General features: G+C 42.6%; 1 protein-coding gene across 1 annotated transcript in view; it reads left to right on the forward strand.

Annotated features, from left to right (window-relative positions):
• Nucleotides 1-16,834, forward strand: part of RHEB (Ras homolog, mTORC1 binding) — a 39,063-nt gene that overhangs the window by 1,044 nt on the left and 21,185 nt on the right. The window lies entirely within an intron of this gene.

Below are 16,834 nucleotides of genomic sequence, written 5' to 3' on the forward strand. Positions count from 1 at the left end.
TGCCCGTGTCCAGCCCATGTTTGGCCCCATGGAGGAGGTGTTGGTGCCGCGGCAGCAGCGCAGCGCTGTTCCCGAGGGGCCACCTCGGCCCCGGGCTGTCCTGGCTCATCCATCGGGACGAACTTCCTGGAAGCGTCCAGCACGAGTCCATCGCAGCTGATAGCAGCTGATAGAGGGGTTTGTTCCGTACAAAAGGTGTGATCCTTTCTCCTGCGTTCGCTGTCTTTGGTGGAGAACGGTTTCAGATGTTTCAGCTTTCGGGTTCTTGAAGCAGAGGGGAACAAGCTGTAGTACAGCCGGTGCTAATCGATCAGACTTAAAAGCATAGATCAATGTGGAAGATAATGTGTGGTTGGAAAAAAATATGCTACGGAGAGATACTACTCTGATATAAAAGGGCGTTTCACATTGAAAGTAGTGACTATATCAGTAATTTGTCTTCCATGTCACACAGCATAAAGAGCCCTTTAGAAAAGTTTTTTTTAAAATATATATCAAAAAGGCTAAAGGGGGCTTTTTCTTGGATTTTGTGCATAGCTGCAGCCAGGTTGGTGTTAAAAGGATGATGAGTTTGTCCAGTCCTTAAACAGAACAGTGAGCAGTAGATTGATCAGTTTGCAGTCTGTGTGACACCACTTGTTGCAGTCTGTCCATTGTGTCGTGTTTTTCTTCTTTGAGCACTGGTGGGAGCAAAGCAATGGGCAGTGTAAGTGGGAAGGGGGAATGCTTGAAATTCTGTCCTTTGGAAGTCTGTGGTGGAGACTGGGTGTACTGTTGAGCTTTGGTCCTTCATCTGTTGACATTGGCAAGCAGCAGTCAAAAAATCAGATATTATTAAGGGTGTAAGACCAGTTGAGGAGAAAAAGAGAAGTAGTATAATGTTGTTAGTTTGGTTGGTGATGTGAGCAATAGTACTCATGAAAAGGATGGCCAAAAAGTTACCTTACTGTTAAAACCTACTGCTGAACTTATTCAACTAAAGTTTTCTGGGACTAGTGTGGAACTGGGCTTGATAGGACAAGACCAGTTTTATTAGGAGAGCTCCAAGTTGTATGAACATGGAATAAAAGGGGGGGAAAATCTAGTTTATTGGAATTTTCCTTTCATTGTCATTAAATTTCTAGGCAATTACTTAGGTAAATGTTCAAGCAGTAGAAGTGGGCCATTGAGCTCTTACTTCCATCTTGTAAAGCTGTTAGAAAAGCAGGAAGGTTAACCTGTGAGGTTTAGGCTGTCCTCTACTTCCCCAAATATGCTTGGAACCGAGTTTGGCTTCAGGGAAACTTTTGATGAAGTCTTGTTTTGTATTATGATGGCAAGAATACCCTCGAACCTTGGGTAAGAAAGGATATAATCTCGTTTTAGGACAAGTGTTTGGGTGGTAGAAAAGGAAGTACGTTTCATTTGGAGGAAATGTTGCATTGTATAGAGGTAATACTCATTAAAGTGGGGAATAATTCCAGAATCTGAAGGACTGGAAGGAAATGCTTTCTACATTTCCTTTTTTAATTAGGGAATGGCATTGTTTTGCCATTAACAATTATCTTGACCCTGGAATTAGAGAGGCTAACTCTGGTGAGTTGTAAAATACTTGCAGTTTTGTAGGTTGGCCTAAATGCTTAGGTGACCTGCTCTGAGAAGCTGGGTGCTCCCCCTGTAACCACAGGGTTTGAGATAAAGGTGTCATAAAATGGGGAAATCTTTTTCCCATGTCTCTCTCAGGTGCTAAAGTAACCAGGTTTTGATGATACATTTCAAGCAGTGAACTTTTCCCTACAGATTCAACACCACCGTGGGTCTCTCAGGTAATGAGTGAAGGGTGGGCCTGCCCTCCCATGGGCGTTTGTGAAACAGGGTCTGAAAATTGTACTGATTTCGTGCTAATGCCTTGTTTATTTTACTTACATTAAAATTTAATCTTATCCCAGTGCTGTTGTCAGGTAAACTAGAGGTTGGGAGTGGTATTCTGGTATAATAGTTCTCAGAATAGAAAATTCAGGAGTCTGCTTGTTTGAATACACTCCCTCTATCTTTCAACACCACCGTCAAGCCTTTCATATGTGAAAGACTTTCTTTGCTGATGGGAGAGATCACAGTGGAAGCCTCCTAGGTTCCCAGGCAGTCATACTTTCTGAGATGCAGACAGAGTATTTGCCAGGAGCTTCAGGAGTTGTTTTTTGGTGAGGAAGGCTGATTATCTGCGGATATAGCATGCAGGTTGTGGCATGACATGAGACAAAATCGCCCAAGAATGTCTCTGTTGGGTTTTGCTCAGGCTTAAATTGGTCAAAGAAAGTGAAATTCCATTATGTAAGTGTGCTTGTCTCAGCAAGGTTCTGAGTAGAAATCAGATGGATTTCATCCCAAGACCTGAGTTTCACAGCAGAGGACCTTGACTTCCATTACTGTTAGTTGGGAAATGTCCAGGGTGGAACAGCTATTTGAGATTTGATTCTGGGAGAAATCTGTCTTACGCGTGATGAAGCGTAAAATTTTATGAAATTCCTGCCTTTACTAAAAAGAATCTTCATACTTGTATTTTGGTCAAAATTTAATATCCCAAATATAATTGGAAATAATGGATTTGCTTGGAAGTAAATCAAGCAGGGCTAAGATATTCTGAATCTTTTCAGAGTAACAGCCACTCTAAAAAGCAGTGTAGTCGCCAAAAATGCTTTGTGCTCAGTTTCATTCTCTTTCTGTTTATAGAACAGATATGCAAATTCAGACCACAAATGCTTGTATGAAAGAAGAGGTTTCTTAGATCATCTTGTAAAGTACCTTATTACTGCGATTCTCTGTATTATATTGAATGGATGGATTTAAGATAAGCAGGAAGGTGTTTGGATCAACTGTTTCAGTCGTAGACCTATCTCAGCCTCATTTATTTTCTGCTGTTTGTATAAGTTGTGCTGCTGGTTTTACAGATGTACTTGCAGAAACAGGAATTCTCTCTCTGAATTTTACACGTTTGGACTGGTCATTTGAAAATGTTCTCCTGGGCAGTTTATGGCTCTGAGGGGAAAATCCAGTTAATAATAGGAGACTTACCTATTTTCTTCCCAGGATAATAAATCAACTTCTTTTGTGTGTGTAGGTGTAGAGCAGACCATGCTGCAGGCAGAAGTAGTCATGGTCTGACTGCGGCATGCAGGTATCAAAAAAACTCTGAGGGAACAGAATCATCTGTCAGGGTTAGATCTGTATGGAAAGGCTTCCAAGGTGATTATATCGAGCTAAAAAATGCCTCACTGCCCTCCACCTTGCTTGAAAAGCAAGAAGGGCAGAAAAAGCAGTACCTTCAGTACGGACCTGTAAATAGTAGCAATAATTATGGCCAAACGTAGTTTGAAAACGCGAGCTGTGTGAATATGAGGAGGTTTGCAGTGTAAAATGGAGCTGAGGCTTTGCTGTTCGGTCTGAAAGATGGCATCTGCTCGCACAGCAGCGTTCCGCCCCGAGCAGGGATCCCTCGGGGATTGGACGGGGGAAGTGGTAATTTTAGCAGGCGATAAATTGCCCGTGTAAATGTCAACAGAGGAGGAATGGAGAAATTGCCGCTGTCGTGTGCTGTAATTTGGTTTACACAACCGGCCGTGTCCACAACATGGGAAAGCCTGAGATTTAACAGGAAAATGGAGCGGTTTGGGAGCCAGCTGATAGGGAGGGTGAACATTTTCCCGAGTCCCTTGTAAAGTGCCAAGATGACTTCCACAGCCCTTCCCCTGCCAGGGCCGCAGTTGGCTGTGCCAGGGTGCGGCAGTGCTGCGAGGAGGAAAGGTTGCAGTTCCCAGGGGACTGGGCCGAGGCTGGAAATGCCAGCTTTAATTGCATTTCGGTGTTAGTGACTGCGATAGTGGCTGCAGCAGGGAAAGTTGCTACCGAGCGTTTGATAGCAGTAGCTGGAAGCACTAGAGGCAGCATGTTCAGCTGTAATATCAAGCCACTGTAGGGTTATTTGAGGACACTGCTCCAGGATTAACTCTTAAATTGCCTACTCAGATCCGTCAATGGTAACACTTGCACGTTTTGCTTGTATGTGTGGGGGCATTTTGGTGTTTGATTACACAACTTGAAGTTAACATCGACAGGAAAAGCCAAATGAGATGCAGATCCTCTAATTTATTATATATATAAAGTGGAGCTCTTCATTTATATATACTACACTGCCTTAAGTGTAGGTTCTGGCTCAGGCAGCCACCTCTGCGGTGCAGGCTGCTGCGGAAACTCAGCGTGACCACGCAGCCGGGATTAGAAGAGCAGGCTAAAAAGTGATAAATGCCGATTATGATTAACTTCCTGTAGCTCTCCTGAAGGTGACATCCAAGGGCGTGCTCTAAAAACTGCTCAGCTTAATTGTGTATTCCATCCAAAATCGAAACAGCTTCTCTGTGGGATGTTCATAATACACTCAAGCTCTGCGAAGCCTGCATGAGTCAATTGGCTGGTGTCATCTCAAATTTTCCTAAATCAGAAGCTGCAGACATGAAGTGCTGTGTGTAAAAACACGAAGCGACCCTTGTCAGTCGTGAATTGGTCTCCTTAAGGATTTGAGAGATTCCCTTTTGTTTTCCATGGTCTGTGTTTGAAGTGAATGGAGATTTGTTGTGATTTTGATAATGTGAGAAAGGAAAATCTGCTTCCTGAGTTGGGGGGATGGTTGTTCCTTAAAATTTCTCTCTTCCAATCCTGGTTTGGACACTGGCATTCCAGTGTAGTTCCTGCCTATTGAGGGCAACTCTTCTGTAAATGAGGGTATATGGGATGGGGGAAAAGAGAACAAAAATCCATGTTTTATGTTGCCTGGCAGACCTTTCAACGTGATTTCAGATTAATTAAGTGTACTAAAAGCATACTAATATGCTTTTAGTAAACCTGAATGTATGAATCTGCTGGGTTTTTTTTCTTTTTGAGAAATACAAAGTGCAGTGGATGCTGGATTGGGTTTTTTGAAGAGCTGAAACAGACTTTCAGGTGCAGCTTTTCTCAAGAAGCATTGAAGCCGTTTTCTTTTTTGATTGCCACGTAATGAAGGCAGATTCAAATGAACTCTGTAGGGTAGGGCACCTCTTGGCCCCAGTTTAACTAATCCTGCTCTGTGGCTGGAAGTTGGACCTTGCTACCCCCAGGTAGCAGGTCCCCAGTAGCTGGCACTGGGTGAAGGCCATCCACCGGCTCAGGGAAATGAATTTGTTGCTAAGTGAAGTAACCAGAAGGGAAAGTTTTGGTATCCTTACCTGGTCAGCTCAGTCAGTGCAGCCCTGATGGGGGAGTGGGGTCAGGAGCACAGCTTTTGGGGAAGGGTGGTGTAGGCTCTGTGCTGTGCAGACTTCTCTTCAGTCAGTCTGGTTATGGAACCACATCTGTAGGTGCTTTCCTCCACCACCTGGCATAGGCATGGATGCCTTTTGGTCAACTTTCAGCAGTGGAACTTCTGAACTGGACCTGTTCTCTTGATGGAAAAAGATGGCCTTGTGCAGGTGGTGAGATGTGTGCTAGGGAACGGTGGAGAAATCCAGTTTTTCAAGGTTCTTGTTTAAATAACCTTCTGTAGTCAAATCTAATCAATTCATGTGAAGTTGAAGAAAAAAATGTTTGACCTGGGGTAAACCTAAACCTTGTTCCAAAAGTCTTTAAATTCAGATGATGCCTCAAGTGATACAATCTGGAATTTTCTGGAAGCACGTGCTAGTAAAGATGTTGCAATGGATCAGTGCCAAAGCTTCAGGAAAAGACCTTTAAGAACATGGAATCCAACCCTTAACCCAGCACTGCCAAGTCCACCACTAAACCATATCCACTCATCTTTTAAGTACCTCCAGGGCTGGTGACTCAATTGGTTCCCTGGACAGCCTGTTCCAATGCTTGACAGCACTTTCTGTGAAGAAAATTTTCCTGTCATCTGATTTAAACCTCTCCTGCCTCCTGTTTTCTCTTGCCCTGTTGATTGTTGTTGGTGAGATGAAGCTGATTCCCACTTAGCTACAACCTAGGAAGTGAAAGGCATTCAGAGTCACTGATTTCCTTCCTACCTGGAAAGCCAGTGGAAACAAATCTAAACTGTGTTGCTCTTCAGCATGCTCTTCAGTCTTCCATAGGATACCCTACAAAGTATCTTTCTTTCAAATTTGACTCCTCTTTTGGTTGTGTTTATCAGCACTTGGAGCTTAGGGTTGAATCACAGCTACTTAATTGTTGAAATGGTTCTTCCTCAGTTTGCCATACACACGTGGGTTGCTGGACATGTACAGTTTATGAATATTTGTGTGAAGGATGCTGGATGAGACAGTGGTGAATGAGGAATTGGTGCATACAGATGACACAGGTACTGAAAATGCACGTTTTGGATTATCAAGCACAATGTTCCACAAGATGAAGTTAGGGCAAGCCAAAGATCAGCTTGAGCCTTGGGGGCTCCTGCAAAAGGGAAATATTCTAGAATTTCTTATGGGACTTCTTACATGAATTAGAGAACTTGAGACTAGAACACAAGGAGGAAATGTGCAGCAGTTTGATTTGGGTGGAGTCATCAGGAGTTTGTGGGTAATGACCAAAGGTTATGAAGCATGAGACTAAGTGCATGATTTCTGAAGGGCTTTTAAGGAATGAAAGACCCTGTGTGACACTTGAAGGATTAGTTCAGAGAAGTTGTAGTCTTTCTATGTTAAATAGGTATCAGCTGCAGAAATCAATTCCCTGATAGATTATGATTTAAACAGTGAATTTTTCTTCCAACACTCTTTTTTTAATATGACTGAAATCTCAAAGATTGAGGAGTTAGTATTTCTGGCATGGTTGTCAGTGTTCTTGGGTATTTTAGATTACGGGAGCCAGAACATCATTTGTGCCAAACCTAGTTATTTGTGTTCTGTGGGGTATGGAGTTAAATTAATTTTAATTTGGAAAAAGATGGAATATATAAGTGGTCCTCAGTGTGTGGATGTAAACATGTGCAAGTGTAATACAAAATTAGGATATGAAAGTGTCTCTTGACAACATTGTCTCCAGAGTTAGTGGGATACATCTGTCTAGCTTCAACAGCTTGTCAGATTTTATTGCCAAAACTTCATTCAATATGTATGACCTCCTTTAAAGGTACTCTTGCTGTATGCAAAAGAGCTGGGATGCATAATATGTAGGAAAACTCCGTTAAATCTGTCCTACAAACTGTCAAAACAATCAAGCACTTGACATTAATGCAGTAAAGTGTATTTTGCTTCAAGGCTTGTTATTCCATCAATAACAAATTTTTGGTCTTCTGAAATCTGTTTCAAAATTAGCATTTTTTAATTAGAACGGGAAGTTTCTGCTTTGAAATGTGCATATAAACAAGCACTATGTTTCTTAGTGTGCTGAAGTACCTTGTTCTTCATTGCTTTCTTGGAAATGGTGTTTGCTTCTTTTGTATGGTTTGACCCTGGCGAATAAATTCTAAAGGAAGGTGTTGCCTGTGCTGTTTCAACCTTCATATTTTGAGAAAAAACATCAAAACTCTTCATAAACCTTTTGAGGTTGCTAAACTTAAATATAAAAATGGCTCAGTTGGAAGATAATGCAAGTTTTTCTGAGCAGTGAAGGTAGAGAGAATAAGTCTGAATGTTTCAAAATCTAGTTCCTTATACAGAGTGTATAGGAGTCTTGGGGCACCTAAACCTTTTTTCTGCTTGCCCTTCTACAACTGCACTTTTATCCCCAAGCATAGTGATAGGACAGAGGAAGAGCTAATGTGAAACTTGCAGAACTGATGGGTTGATGTGCAGACAGACACCAGTGCAGCAGACAAATAGAATGTTCTGCTGTGTCTCCTGAAGCCTGACCTGACTTTAGGTTGTGTTAGGGTGTAGTTCAATATTCAGCTGCCTGGTGCTTGTGCTAGTGGGGCCCTGGGAAGTGAAGAATCCAGCTTGTGTTTGCAAGGGCTTCCTCAGCTGCTGGAGCTGAACTGGCTGGAAGATGCTTGACTTGTGAAAAAATGGAAAAATATTTTATTTTCAAGTTGCATCCTCATTTATCCCCCTGGGATATGTTTAAGTGGTTGAGGGAAGATGGGAGTAAGATGGCAGTGGTGGGGTTTTTATGATTTGTTCTGTGTTTGTCTTCTTTCCTCCAAAGGTCAGAGTTTTGTATTGTGACCTTTTAGTACTACAGAATATGAAAACTGAGAATAGGAAAGTATCATTCTTATCCAAAACCTCTTAATTTGAAGTACCTTTTGAGCCAACAGATGGATATGTGCTAGTTAGGAAGGTAAGAAAGCCAGCTGGCTGTCATGGCAGGCAAGAACTTGATAGAATAAGTAACCCTTGTTTGCTATATCTTACCATCTTCTCTGCCCTGTGGCAAAATCAACTGTCATGTTATATCTGACAGATCTTTGGCTTAAATTCCCTTAATATTTCCCAAGGTTGGGGGCTCTAATGATTCTTCTGGTATTCTGCATGGTGTTATTCTTACCCTGGAGTCCTGTATTTGCCCTGCTGTTTTACCCGTGTGCATCAGGCAGAGATTTTGGTGTTATTACTTTAAACCTTCCTTACTGTTGATGGATTGTCCTCTGTATTGAGCAGCTCCTCCTGGTAGATGGGTAAGTGTGTAAATGCAGGAGGCTTGCAGCCAGCGTTGGTGGGGAGGGGTTCATGACTAATTCCAGCTGGGTGAAGTGCAAGGCTGTGAAGATGGTATTTAACAGATTGTGGCTTTCTTCAACCCTGATAAATAGAGGGAGGAGCTTCCTGTGATAGCAGAAGTAACATGGAAAGTGCCTGTGCAGTTAATTCAGAGAAAGTCTAGAGCTAAAATGGAGAAGAGACGAGAGTAACAACAAAAAGTGATCAGAACCTGCTGGTGAGGAGCCAGTTGTGTAGAGGAGGGAGCAGTTCAGGTACAAACTAGTTTTTATGTTGGTGTGGTCATGTATAGATCCACTAGGTTAGCACAGGAGAAATGGTCAAGGGTCAGTGATATGAACATTAATCTCGGTGTATACCAGGACAGAGATGTGATGGAGTTGACCATGTCTTGCTCTGCTGGAGGAAGAAGAAGTCAACACAACTCTCTGTCAGTCTCCCCAAAAACCATCTTCCCTGTTCTGCACCAGGAGATTCTGGTGTTGTCAGGGTTGGTCCTGCAGTGCCTGATGCTTCCTGCAGCCTTGGAGACGTCCCCCAGTGTGGGAGTAGCAGGTGAATAGTGCTGGGTGCTGATGCTGGGTGCTGGTAGCAGCTGTCCACGAGTGTCAGGGTTCATTGGCCACATGCACTGCTGGCATTGGATTTGTCAGACCTTGGACCATCAGTGGTGACACCAAGAGCCTGAAACTTTGAGTGACCCACCTTGCCATTATGCACTGCTGCAGAGTAGAGCTGCCTGTTGTTGCCAAGATCTTCTAATGGTTATTATGCAGTTTGGTTTATGTATCTTTTTTATAATATGTTGTACAAGTAGCCTGCCCTCATTGGCACAAATCAGCTGTATCTTCCAGCTTTTGCTGCATTTGGTGGAGAGCTCTGTGGATTTCCCTTCAGAGTGAGGCTGACACTTCTTACCAGTAGTTACAGAATGTGCATCACATGATTTGATTGGGTGGTGTTAACAAGAGAGGGAATATTACCACTACTGTCCTGTCAGGATTTGTCAGGTAGTTGCCTTCTGCCAGCCTACAACAAGGAAAAGAGAAATTCATCTCTTACTCTTGGTCTTGCAATTCCAAGAAGATTCTGAGGCCCTCTGGTCATAAGCATTTCAGTACTGCCAAGATGGTTATTCCTCACCCATTTCAGCTGCTTTTGGTGTTACTTGGTCTTACAGTATGCTCAGGGTCATGTTCCTAGACTTGTGTTTTTAAATGATGCCAGAAGAGGTTTAATGACATTTCCAGAGACCTGGCCCTCTGCTTCGTGGTGGCTGTAAGCAGTGATTGATGGATGGTGGCCACAGTGTTGGCAGCTGTGAATCCTATGGCTTTAGTCCTCAAGGTCCTTTTAGGGAAGACCTGCATGTCAGTGGAACTGAGGTCTTTCATCTTGGTAAGGCTTCTCTTTCTTATTGGTCTGAAAATGCAAGTGAGATTTGTGGAAGGAAGAGCTTATCCTGTTTCTTAATGGAATTTGAAGGTTTAATAGGCAGTGTCTGTGCAGGGGATGGAGAGCTGGTGCTGTTACTGCAGCTGGAACAATCCACTTGCAGAAAAAAAGGCAGTTTAGGTTGTACATCCCAGAAATCTTCGGCCACAAGAAAGAAGTGACCGGAATTTGAGAGTTTGATCCCTTGCGTGGAAACTAAAATCTTGAAGATAGAAAAGGGGAATGTATAAAATGCATTAAAGCAAGAGAGACGTGGTATTTCTAATGACACAGAATTTAAAACTGATTTAATGATGAAACAATAGCAGTTCCTAAATGGATCTTTCAAAGACATTTCAGTTCATGTTGTACATACCCAATGATCCAAGGAAAGGTCAAGTTTATTCAAACACCTAATGAGCTGCTTGAAGTCTGTGTATAGGGAGAAAGGACTTGGATTCTACCCAGCAGCAGTTGAATTTTGCCCCTTTGGGTAGGAAGTCAGCACAGATTTCAGGTCTTTACCTTTAGGTGTGTCATAAACTGGAATGTTAGGGGCTGATCTTTAAGCTTGATCAACTTCCCTTTAGAAATTGTTACGGTTTAACCCATTGGACAGCTGAACACCACACAGAGCCATCCATTCACTCCCCAGAGTGGGCTGGGGGACACAGTTAGGGAAAAAGATAAAATGGAATTTGGATAAAGACTGTTTAATAGAACAGAAAGGAAAGGTAAATGATAGTAATGGTAAAAGAATACACAAGTGAGGCACAACTCAGTTGCTCACCACCCACCTACTGATGCCATTGAATTTCTGCTGCTGCCTGAAATATTTTAGGCCTTGTGCTGTGGGAAGGTGCTACAGGGATGCACAGCTTCTGCAGGAAGTCTGAAGGGAATACAGAGGATGGTATTTATCTGAGAAAATACAGGTTGACTGTCTGGGATATGAATGTCTAAATTTCCTTTGCAGCTAGGGAACACCAGGATGGAGTTCTGACCTATTTAAAGCATCTTGGATGCAGCCAGGTATGCATGCATTCCATGGGCAGGTGAGGTATATGACCCAGAGGTTTTGGTTTTCTTGGTTTTTTAAGCTTTGTAACAGTTGTCCCTATCTTTGACAACTGATGGTAAACACATGGAATTAAAATTAATTTAACTCATTAAAAGGGTAATAGCAGGAAAGCTGCAGGCCTCTGCTTTTCTGTGAGCAAGGGTAACAAGCAGAGGTAACTGGACTGTGTGCTAAAATAACTAAAAGATTTGTTTTGACAATCTTTTGCTGTGGTTATGGACTTTATTGGAGGCAAAGTGGACTGCATGGAAGTATAAGCTGTTGCAGGAATGCAATGGAATTTTTCTCTGCATACTTGCTTGGACATGTAATACATTGCAACACACTTCAAGTGAGCATTGAGGAAGGAGCACTGCTGTAGGATGGAACAAACCTGCTGCTAAATATCAGGGAATAAAGCACATGCTCTATTATTGCTTTCTCTACAGGAAATATGATCTAGATAGCATTGGGGCTCTTGGCTTGTGTTCAGAAGGCTCATTGCTGCCGACCTAGCAAGGGCCTGCAAGTGCTCCTGTGAGTGTGACCGATTGCTTTGAAATCTGAAGAAAATAAAGGAAGCCATGTGGCTTTGTTTCTAAATGACTGCTCGCAGATTTCCTCTGGCTTGCAGAGGAATACCTTTGATAAACCTCAAGAAGATTGTGCAATGCAGATGGAAGGGAAACAAGCATCTCCCAGCAGGCTCATGGGTGTTACAGGCCATCATGAGAAACTCCTCTTTTACAGCAGAAATAGTTCTTGCTACAAAACCTTGCCTTAGACTTCAAATGTATTTCCTTATATGTAATTAAAAAAATAGAACAGGAGATGGCAGGGAACAGTTTTAGCAATGAGACAGAGTCCCAAAGAAGTTAAAGAAGAACTCCTGTTGTCCTGAAAAGCTGATCTGGTGTTTGGTTTGTCATGAAAGGTTTTGCAGTGTTTGAGGCTCCCTATAACGTTACCAAAAGATGTCATTGAGGTTCCCTGACTTCTACTCTTACAGAATTATAACCTTTAGTCTGTCCTCCAGAAAGCTCAGAGAGCATGTTGAGAGAGGAGTGCCACCACTGTGTTGCAAATCAAGCACGAATATCATGAGCAAGGAATTAAACTCTTTGCAGGAATTGAGGAAGAGTTTTGTCTCTAAGCATCAGAGAATAATTTTTAAATCCTGTTATCATAATGCTGACATCACGAGGAAATCACTACAAAAATGTATAAAACTACAGCTCAACATAGATGTTTATAGAATGTTGCCCGGAACGCAAAATCAACAACACGGAGGCAGAGGTCTTCAGTGAAAAGCTGCTCCCCACCCAAAAGGGACCCAGCCTGTTTCTTTTCCTTTTATAATTTTGTGGGTCTGGTAGCAGATTGGCTTCTGGGGTTACTACCCCTTCACCCCACTGGCCAGACCAGCTGTCAACCAACATTATTTTCAGGCTGGAAATATGTAAGCAAAGGACAGTGAACAAAAACAAGAAAGGTTGTTTATGTTCCAAAGTGTGAGAAAGTGAAAAACTGACCCTTAATATTGTACAGTAACTAAAGAACTGACTCCATCTTATAAGCAAGTAGAAGGCTTTAAAAAAATCTCAGAAAAACCAGGGCAACAATAGAATTCCTCACAATTAAGTCTAATAGCAGAATTAAGTTGCATCTGAGTAAAACACAGACTGCTCATTGTACTGCTGTCTCCAGAGATTTAGAAACAGAATTCTTTATTGACCCAGATGTATCATTTTTATAGTCATTAGATTAATTCACCAAATACAAAGCAGTGATCAGCAAAACAGCAACTACACAGCCATAATTAGTACCTGGGGGGGTATCTTAATTAACCGTAGAAAGTTGCTAACGATGTGGCCTGATATGACTGATGAGCTAGTGATGATGGGTTCTGAGATAGTCTTCGATCTTGTGAGAAGATCTTTGTTGAGGAGGGATGCTGTCATCCTCTTTGCTACCCAGTCAACCTCCATGGGCTCCAGGAAGTTGTTCAGTCCCGCTCTGTGCTCTGACAATGAATAGATAATCTGCACTGTGGAAGTGCCAGTGCCTCTGTTTTGTGTGTCTTGGTATTGTGGATTAAGAAGATGAAGATCCCAACATTCAGGTTAAATCAAGTGTATTGTTTGGTATGAAAACTTCGTCTTTGTGCAGTGTAGTAAGTTGAGTGTGCAGCCAGAGTTAACTGATTTGACGTGACTGACAACACTGCAGTATGAAATTTGTTGAGTTCTTTTTGTGACAAAGCCTGAAGTAGTTTGTTCTGTAGGGAAGACTAGGTTGACCTAAGCAGAGTCTAAGGAGATTAACTAGGTAAGTCTAGTTAGTTAGTCTAGAGTCTAGCTTAGATAAAGTTCTTAAAGCTTGTGATAGGAGTAGATGAGATGCTGCCAGCTGTTAAGTGTTTAATGATTATGCAAACTACATAATCGTGCATTTTAATAGCAACAGATGGGTTAAAGAAACTCTGCATCTACACTGCCAACAGAACCGCAGCTCTTCAGTAGTTGTTGTTCTTGAGCAGGACAAACTGTTTACTGATGGCTCGTGTGGGCAGTTTGAGGGGTTGAGAAACCCTTCCTGTTGAGATAAGCTGCACTGTGCTGCCCGTGGCCGTGCCACGTCCGAGGGCAGCTGTGCAGCCCCGCTTGCACAATGCCCTGCTTGTGGAGCTGTTGTTTGACTTGCTCACTGCCTGGTTGCATCATTTTTGTCTCCTGGGTTTGGGGAGAAGTTGGCTGCCCATGAGAGTTGAATCTGGGCTTTCCCCTTGCCTGTTGCAGGGAGAACAGGGTGTGAGGTGGGGACAGCAGGCAGGTGGTGGTGCACACAAGAGGAGCGTGACCTCTTTGGGGAGGCCAGCTGCCCCGAGCCCGCCCAGGTTACTCATCTGTTTGGTAAACTGCCTAGTGTTGTAAAGCTTGAATTTTACGGCTAGATTATAAATACCACAGCTCTTGTCCAAGCAGTAAAAGGATGAGTAAAACACAATTTGGCAATTGTTCTGCCTTGACAATTGCAATGGCATTTGAAACTGATGTGCTATGATTGGTCTAGTCAGAGTGTTTATGGGATGTTCTGCTTTATGGTGCAAGTGGTCTAGTGTATGAACAGAAACACGACAGCTTTAGTTTTTGAACTGGCTTTCTGTCTGAAAATCTGCTCCTTTTCTGTTTTGACAGTGGAAAACTCTTTTCTTTACCACTCTCACATAATACCATAAATAATGAATTGTGTATGCAAATACACTTGGGTACTTCTGGACAAGTTGAGCTGAATTTTCAGCCACCTGGGACTTGTATTCTAAACATTCACGAAACCCATTTCTTGCAGCCCTTCCCTTCTGCCCCATTCCTTTAGGGAGGGGGAGAGTCAGTAAACTTGGAGGATCTTGCTTACAACTCTGCCATGGAGTACCTGGTGCTTTGAGTTACTGTAGCAAAGCTCTGCACCCAGCTTCCTGCCCTGCTTCAGCTGATATCACTTCTCCTTTTGGTCGCAGTGGATGTGTTTGTTTTCTTAAAACTCAGATACAGTGGAAATGTTGAATTTACCAGCATGAAGGATGCTACAAGGAGAAGCTTAGCAAACTGCAAAAATGTGTGTCTGCGTTCCAAAGGAGGCACATTAGAGTTGAGCCTCTTGGAGGTGTGCACCCTTGAGTAATCAGCTAATCAAGCCTTTGCTGCTGGTGTCAGACTCCCCAGTGCTGTTGGGGCTGCAGTGTGCCCGTGGTGCCTGCACATCCAGACTCCGTGTCCTCCCTGCCCTGCTCTGGATGGAGTTGGTTTATTGGCAGGTGCGGTTGCGTGCGGTCCCTTGGCCTCACGGACGCTGTGTTTGTGTTGCAATCCTTGCTGAAAGCCTTGCCTGATCTTCCTGGGACAAGAGCAGATAGGAGCTGAACTGTCAACTTGATTTTCCGCTCTGTCCATGAGCATAGGTCAAAGGCCTGGAATAAAAGGCCTGTGGGACAAAGTTCAAGCCGAGCTGTTGGTCACAGGGCTCTGCCTGCTGCTTGCTCATGGGCTGAGACACATGGGCGGCAGGGTGTTAATGACTCAGGGTTTAGATTTCTCATCTCCATGGAAGCCTTGGGGTTGGGTGCTGAATCCCAGACTGGAGAGTTTCCCTGTGCCTTATGGAAGAAAGCAGGCTTCCTATCGTGATCACGAACACATCATTACAGGAAGGCTTGTTATAAAGCTTGGAGGAATTTAGGAGGAGAGTGTTGGAACACTGATTTTGTCTGTTTCCTCCTCTTTCACTGTTGGAGGAAAGCAGTAATTAATACAGCTGGGTGTGAAATGCAGCATTTTCTGTTGGCTCTGACTTCTTTCTGCTATTCAGTTTCCAGGCTTAGCACAGACAGGCGGCAGCAGTCAAGTCTTTCAGTTAGTTCAGAATCCTTCTTAGCAGGAAAAAAAGTTCAATGGTGATCTTTACTGAACTTAGCTCTCGTATCTTGAAGATCTAATAGCCTAATATAGGGGTAGTTAAACTGTTTTTTTAAAATGGAGTGTTTAATGTGCTGGTATTGGCAAAGAATCCGGGAGCATGAACTCTGGGTAGCAACTTCTTAAGTTTATAGCTGAAGGAGAAATAGCTTGAAAGTTTGGTCACTTTCTAAATGGTGTCCAAAATACACAGTTTCAGAAAGTTCCTGGGAGGGAGTTTCAATCCTTAATCTGACTTTATTAGAATGATTTGGAGGTGCAGTGTGTGTGTGCCTTGCTGGAGCAACAAAGTTTAAAGTGAAATGTCCTCTGTCAACTCATGCACTGTGAGCATGACACCTTCTTCAGCTGTGGTGTTAGGTAAAACCAGAAAATGGTAGCTTAAGAAATGGATTTTAGAAAAAGCAACTTGATGAAACCTTGGTGATGGTTGGTCTTTGTGAGGTTTGTCTGGAATTTTTTTATAGCATCATTTCTTGAATAAACTGTCATAATTGATAGGAGATGGCAAAGGGGTAGGCATGGCAGAAAATGAAATGAAAGATTGGTTTTTTTAGTATCTCCTGAAGGAATGCTTAGGAAAGAACATTTTCTGAGTCCTGGAAGAGGGCAGTTTTTCCCCAAAGCAATTTACTCGTGAAAACAATGATACTGTATATTTCCACCACAATGTTGGTTACTTAAGAGGTCATTTGATAGGTTTCTACTGAGTCAGGTGGCTTTGAGTCAAAATTTTAACTTGAGGTTGTGTTTTGTTTGTGCTTCTTGATGATTTGAAAAGCGTATAAAGGAGCATGAAGAATGTGCTCGTGTCCAAAAGCAGCTAATGCACTTGGCAATCTTTGTACGAGGGTGTTTGTCCAGTAAACATAATGTAATAGGATCTAGGAGATTCCCAAATGTAGATGATGTGCTGTAATGGAAATTGTGTTAAGGCTTCAGTAATGCTTTGAGAAGTCTTCAGTTGCAGAGCTTTAAAGGTGCTTTTTATGGTTAATGTATGTGATTCATCATCTTGTGAAATCTTTGAAGACTAAAGAAGTTCTCATTTTTTCAGTCTGATACTAAGTTCGGTGCTTTGCATTACACTTTAAGTGAAATGGGGAATGTTGTCTGTTAAAGTAGCAGTTTAATTGCTTTAAAGAAAAATCCAATTGTACCACCTTAGTCACTTCTTAAAATACAGCATCCACTGGTCTGTTTTGGTATGACAGTAGGAGGATTAATAGGAGAACATATTG

The sequence above is a fragment of the Prinia subflava genome, chromosome 1 (genome assembly GCF_021018805.1).
Source record: "Prinia subflava isolate CZ2003 ecotype Zambia chromosome 1, Cam_Psub_1.2, whole genome shotgun sequence".
NCBI classification, from domain to species: domain Eukaryota; kingdom Metazoa; phylum Chordata; class Aves; order Passeriformes; family Cisticolidae; genus Prinia; species Prinia subflava.